Source organism: Eptesicus fuscus, chromosome 12 (genome assembly GCF_027574615.1).
Source record: "Eptesicus fuscus isolate TK198812 chromosome 12, DD_ASM_mEF_20220401, whole genome shotgun sequence".
In the NCBI taxonomy this organism is placed as follows: domain Eukaryota; kingdom Metazoa; phylum Chordata; class Mammalia; order Chiroptera; family Vespertilionidae; genus Eptesicus; species Eptesicus fuscus.
This window is the reverse complement of record NC_072484.1, coordinates 5,542,687-5,549,538: the sequence shown is the minus strand read 5'-3', so window position 1 is coordinate 5,549,538 and position 6,852 is coordinate 5,542,687. Positions and strand designations below refer to the sequence as shown.

Here is a 6,852-nt window from a genome sequence, read left to right as displayed (position 1 = left end):
CGCATTGCCTCTCTCTCCTGTTAGGTCGGTGCTGTCCCAAGCAGAGGCCACTAGGCCAGGGGCAGTTTTCCTCCCTCCCTCAGGGGACATTTGGCAATGTCTGGAGACATTTGTGGTTGTCACAGTGGAGGATGGAGATGCTGGGTACGTGCCAGCTGAGCAGGGGTCTGACTATGTCTGTCTGGGTTTGCTGATCATTGCACATGCAACACTGAGCAGAGGCTTGACACAGACTGGGTGCTGCAGGCAGGGTCCACACACCCAGGAGCTGGCCTGGTAGGACCCTAAGCACCCACAGTTCTCCCCCCAAGTCCAGTATATAAGGCAGCTGCCAGGGAGAGCTCCTTCCTTCTGGGAGATGCCCAGTTGTCCCCTGACTCCCTGACCAGGCCCCCGGGTCTGGGTCTTCCTGCTGGGCCTCCTCCCACCCGCCCTTGGCCGAGAGTGATCATGGGTGAGTCACAGACTCCCTCGTTTGGAGCTTCTCCACTAGCAGCCTGCCCTTCTGGTCCTCAGCAGCAGTGAGGTACAGGCAGATTTAAAATCTAGTTGTCTGCGCCAGGACTCTACCGGACATACTAGTAAAGGCAGATAAAGGCAAGCAGTCGCAGGCTTTCTGTGACTTTAATTATCCTGAGCACATGGCTTGCTTGACCCCAGAGGAAAGCGGGACAAGCTCCAGAACGCATATTTGGAAACCTCCGTCCTGTCCTGACAATGGGTTTCTGAGAATAGGACGAATTCTTCATCATTACACAACAGATGATTGAGCAAGTGTCCGCCACAGCCAACCCCAGCTGGATTCGACCACAGTCCATCCCTGAGATTCAAAACAGCCCTCGAAAGGTTTATGGACTGGCTGGGCATGGCTTTGAGGGCAGGATCTGTTCTAGGTGGCACTGAGAGAGGATGTCCAGAGGGACATATTTTGATCTTGAACCTGGCCTCTGATTCCGGAGGTAGCTATGCAATTGTCAACACCAAGCAGCCTGGCTGGGAAATTGGAATTTACAGACACCAATGACTAGCTTGTTTTAGTGTAAAGGTTCCTGGAACTACGCCCCTCCCCACCCCCCTTAAAAAAATATGGTTGTGCCCTAGCTGGTTTGGCTCAGTGGGTAGAACATCGGCCTGCAGACTGAAGGGTCCCGGGTTTGATTCCGGTCAAGGGCACATGCCTGTGCTGCGGGCTTGATCCACAGTAGGGAGCGTGCAGGAAGCAGCCAGTTAATGATTCTCTCTCGTCATTGATGTTTCTATCTCTTTCTCCCTCTCCCTTCCTCTCTGAAATCAATAAAAAAAGAATTAAAAAAATATGGCTGTGACAGTAACAGGTTTATTGTACTCAAATTGCAAAATGTAGGAAAACACAAAGAAAAAAAACCAAACCCAGAATCCCATCAGGCAGTGATTATCACGGCCCACATTCCCTCCTTCAGCTTCTTTTGTCCTACTTAAAATTTAGCGTGTGTGGTATTTTACAGTATTGCTATCAAAGAGTCCTTGCCATTTTAAATCTTTTTTTTTTCTTTATATCTAGGACATTTTGTTGTCTCATTCAGTATTCGACATCACGGTAATTGATTGCATAGCCCTTCACTAGGAAAGCAGACCAGCTTCTTGAAACAATTCTCCATTGTTGAATATTTAGGCCGATTCCAACTTTCTGCTCTTGTAAAGAACTCTACAGTGGATGTCCTTGTACATAAGTCTTTGCTCACATCTCTATTTATTTCCTTAGGGTGAATTCCTAGAAGTAAAATGACTGGGATGATGGGTCACACACACTCAGACGTTTGGTAAGTACTGTCATCGTAGTCTGCAAAGTCTATGACAAATAACGCTTCCGACGGAATGTGCGTGTCTTCTCTCCCATGCCCTCCCCACCTCTCCAGTCCTGGCACCGACCAATCGAAACACAGAAAAACAAGCAAACAAGTAAGTCATTCTCACTCCCGGAGAAAAGCACTCTGGCGTTTGGTGCGTGTTTTTTCCGCATTGCTTTCTGTGCACGTGTACTCATGGACGTGTGTGTTTTTGTAGAACTAGAATGCTGTGTACATACATATTGCTTTGTGCCCTGATCTTTAAATTGACTGTGTGCTGGCATCTTCTGTGAAGCATCGTTCTCCTCTGCGGCTCCATCCTGTTCCGTCGAATGTCTGTGCTGGAGTAGACCTCCCGGACTCCTTAACGCCGGACTCCTTAACGCCGAGCATAGGGGCTGCGTCCAACTTCTCCCCTATAAACGGCATGGGAACACATCTCCTTCCTTATACACAGTTCCTAAAGAATTCCTTCCAAATGAAGGTGCTGGGACAAAACCACACATTTCTAAGGAGTTGAATATGTGTTACAAGATTCAGAAAAGCAGAGTCCTTTATGTCCCCCAGTAGTCTGTGGGTTGCGGTCTCTCCCCATCTTGCTGATGCCGTGTTTCCGTTCTTTTTAATATTGCTGCTCTGAAAGGCATGAGAAGTGATCTCACTGTAGCTCTCACTTCAGTTGGTTTGATTACTGAGGATTTAAGCATTTGTCCCCCGTGGGCTGCCCACTGGCGTCTCCACCGCTGTGATTTGTCTCTCACTTTTCTGCATTGCTCTGGGTGAGCTGTGTATGTTTTAAGAGTCATAAATACATTGTCATCAATGTTGGAAATTTCTTTCCTAGTTGTCTTGTGTTTTTCAATTGAATCAGCTGTGGGTGTCGATGTACAGGAATTTTTCATGTTCCTGTTCAACCATGTCTTTTCCTTTGTGGTATCTGCCCTCACAAGCTTAGAAAGGCCTTCAGGGGGCATGATGTGGGAGCTCATTGCTGCTGTGGACAGCTGGACAGATGTCCAGTGAACTCGATGGCACTGCCTGTGTAGGGTGGACAGTGTCCTTTCAGCTTTGGAGGGGCTGTGACAGCCACTGGGCAGTGCACTCTAGGTGGCCGAGAGCCCTCTGTCTTCTCCTGATCTTTATTCTTAACTAGTTACACAGCAGAGAGCCCTGGGCAGGGACCAGGACTGCGACTTCGGCCCCGCTGTGCACTCACAGTGGAGCCTCAGTTTCCTCATTTATAAAGTGAAAGAATGACGAGGATCTTCCCCTTTCACCCTTACCTGCTCATGACCTATGACCTTAAATAGGGCCCTAAAAATCACTCCCTATTGAATCCTCTCTAGGCACATAAGACCAGACACTCCAAAGAAAAACAAAAAGACTCATCCATATAAACATTAAAAATTCCAGGACATCAAAAAAACACCACAAGTACAATTAAAAGACAAAGAATAAACTAGGAAAAATACTTTAAGCAATTAACTCATTAAACCTCCCCATCCAGTCAAGGGACAGATAATTCCTGCACATCCTCCCTCAGAGGGCTGGGTGGGAAAGGAGCCCCGAGGGTACTGAGCAAGGCCCAGGGAGGTGCTCAGTCCAGGCTTTTTATCCTCTGAATGAGAGAGTGAGTGAGTGAATGAGTGAATGAATGAATGGAGGCTAAGCCTGCGTCCTAGGTGCTGGGGCCTTCCTTTAAACTAGGAGGAGGTACCTGACCCGGGAAAAGACGTGGTTTCCGTTGTTTACTGTGGCGTGTTCACTGCAGAGCCTCCCCCTTCCTCTGAGCTCATCTGGAAAATGGGCTGAGAAATGTTGCCTCTCCTGCCTCCTGCCCGCTCCCTCTGAAGGGGGTCAGTGGGATGAATCAGAGCACAGGTATTTTGGCTGAGCCATTGTTTTGACAATAGGAAGATTAAACAGAGTTTATTTATTTTATTCTCATCTTTGCACCCGCATCTCCAGAAGAGCTTTGTTCCTAGGTGCAGACAAGAAAGGAACTTTGTGCAAAGTCAGAAACTGGTCATGAGAAGGAAACGAGGGTTTCTTTGTGGTGGAAGAAAATGCAGGCATCTTTATGAGTTTTATTTTCTCACAGGATTTCATGTCACTTTACACTGGTTCTTCTCTGCTCTGAGTGGCCTGGAATGTCTGTTGAACTCAAGTTGCAGCATGAAAGATTGGGTTAGACATCAAGAGGGACTTCCTGGTTAATGAGCTTGTGTAGGCAGAGGAAGGGAGCGAAAGAGGACAGTCCTACAAACTCCTTCCCTGTGAGTAAGAGGTAGTTTGCTGGAGACACGAGCGCCTTCAGAAGAAACCCTCGTGCCACGTTCTCAGAGGTCTGGGGAGCTGCGATGGAAGCAAAGCACAGCCTAGCAGAAGGATCCTGAGAGAAAATGTTATACTGCCCTCAAATTTCACAGGTGGAGACACTGAGGCAGGATCACACAACAAATATTTACCCAGGACTTCCCGTGTGCCGGGTCTGTTCTGAGCGCTGGGCGGACAGCAGTGAGACAGATGGCTGCAAACAAGGTCATGAACATAGAATGAAAGGTCAGGGGGCACTGGGCTGGGTCGGGACAGGAAATGCTGGGGGAGGAGAGAGTGGGAGGTGCCTTTGAGGTAGGGTCATGAATGATGCAGTGACTCACCAGGGTCACATGAGATACACTCAGAGTCTGGTTTCCTGACCCCTAGTCAAGGGTTCCTCCAGGGTGTTTTGGTTGCAAGTAACAGAAAACCCAATTCAAAAAGGCTTATGCCAAAAGAAGGGTTATTGGCTGAAAATTCTGACATTAGATCCTATTTCAGGATTGTTTTGATGCAGGTTCTCAAGCCCTGCCCTCTCTCCACGTGCCTGCCTCTTCCATGGGGTTTAAATTCTCAGGCTCCCAGCAAGATGACCACCCAGCTCTCCAGGCCCCCGCCCTCTGAGAGTCCAGCTCACCAGGATAGAGCTGCTCCTTCCCCAGAAACTTGACCAAAAGCCTTAGGCCTGACTCCCTGGCCAAGTTTGGGGCATGGTTTCTGAACTAATCACAGTGGCTTGGGGGATGTCCAGCACCTATGGCCAAGTCGGGGAGGCCCACCCTGGAGCGCTGGGCTGGGAGAAGGGAGGGGACACTCCCAGGTGCATTCTGAGCATTGTTGGCAGAAGAAGGAATATGGATTCAGGCTGGCCCAAACCCAGCCGTGACAATAACATCTCCCCACTTCTCCGTGCTCTGTCCCCATCAGCCCCTCCCCCAGGCTTTACTGGGCACCTTCTGTGAGCTTCCATCTCTGTTTCCCACAGAGCGAAGCCTTCAAGATTGAAGAGGTTTGCTTCTAATCCTCAAGGATCTTATAATCTTCTCAAGGAAACATATCCTTCGCCCTTATTTTCATTCTGTCTTTTTGTGGTTTGCTAATGACATGAATTTTCTGTCCACAAAAGGAAGGATGTCCGTGGGCTGGAGGAGTCCAGGCGGGCGCCCAGTGCCTGTCAAAGGGTGGGCTGTATCAGGAAGGTTGACGGAGTAAATGGGACCGGGCACGCAGGATGCCTGCCATGTGATTATGGCTTTTCGGGATACATGTTTAGAATTTGTATAGTTCTTGTACCACGGGTGGTTTCCAAGATTATAAGGTAGGATAAGGCAAGAGTGTAATTTAGTAGTCAGGTATTCATTCCAAATTTGTCTTAGAAACAAATATATTCTTAACTTATCAGACTCGGGTAATACTGCTGGGGATGAAGCTAAAATGAAAAAATAAAAAGAAGGGGCTCTCTGCTTCTGTCCGTCAGACAACCGCGCTTCCTGCGCAGTGCCAGCCACAACCCCGAGACACGATGGTGAAGGTCGGAGTGAACGGAATGGGCCGCATTGGGTGCCTGGCAAAGAGGATATTGTTGCCATCAACTACTCTTTCATTGACCTCAACTACATGGTCTACATGTTCCAGTATGATTCTACTCATGGCAAGCTCAAAGGCACAGTCAAGGCAGAGAACGGGAAGCTTGTCATCAATGGAAAGTCCATCTCCATCTTCCAGGAGCGAGATCCCGCCAACATCAAATGGGGGGATGCTGGTGCTGAGTATGTGGTGGAGTCCACCGGTGTCTTCACTACGATGGAGAAGGCCGGAGCTCACCTGAAGAATGGAGCCAAGAGGGTCCTCATCTCTGCCCCTTCTGCGGATGCCCCCATGTTTGTGATGGGTGTGAACCATGACAAGTATGACAACTCCCTCAAGATTGTCAGTACTGCCTCATGTACCACCAACTGCCAACGTCATCCATGACAATTTTGGCATCGAGGAGGGACTCATGACCACAGTCCATGCCATCACCACCACCGAGAAGACCGTGGATGGCCCCTCTGGGAAGCTGTGGCGTGATGGCCGAGGGGCTGCCCAGAACATCATCCCTGCTTCTGGTGCTGCCAAGGCTGTGGGCAAAGTCATCCCTGAGCTGAATGGGAAGCTCAATGGCATGGCCTTCTGTGTCCCTACTCCCGATGTGTTGGTTGTGGATCTGACCTGCTGCCTGGAGAACACTGCCAAATACGATGCCATCAAGAAGATAGTGAAGCAGGCATCAGAGGGCCCCCTCAAGGGCATCCTGGGCTACACTGAGGACCAGGTTGTCTCCTGAGACTTTAACAGTGACACCCACTCCTCCACCTTTGATGCTGGGGCTGGCATTGCCCTCAATGATCACTTTGTCAAACTCATTTCTTGTTCTGACAATGAATTTGGCTACAGCAACAGGGTGGCCACATGGCCACATGGCCTCCAAGGAGTAAGAACCACCTGGACCACCAGCCCCAGCGAGAGGAAGAGAGGCTCTCAGCTTCTGGGGAAGTCCTTGCCCCAAATCGATCCCCCAACACACTGAGAATCTCCTGACTTCCACAGCTTCCATCCCACACCTCCTGAAGAAGGGGAGGGGCTTTGGGAACCTTATCTTGTCATGTACTATCAAAGTTCACTGTACCCAGCCAAAAAATAAATAAATAAAAAGAAGGGGGAGGAG

The 6,852-nt window shown here is 49.3% G+C and overlaps 1 pseudogene; it reads left to right on the top strand.

Annotated features, from left to right (window-relative positions):
- The first annotated feature begins 5,627 nt into the window (after positions 1–5,627).
- LOC103285916 (glyceraldehyde-3-phosphate dehydrogenase-like) lies at positions 5,628–6,622 on the top strand (annotated as a pseudogene).
- Positions 6,623–6,852: the final 230 nt, after the last annotated feature.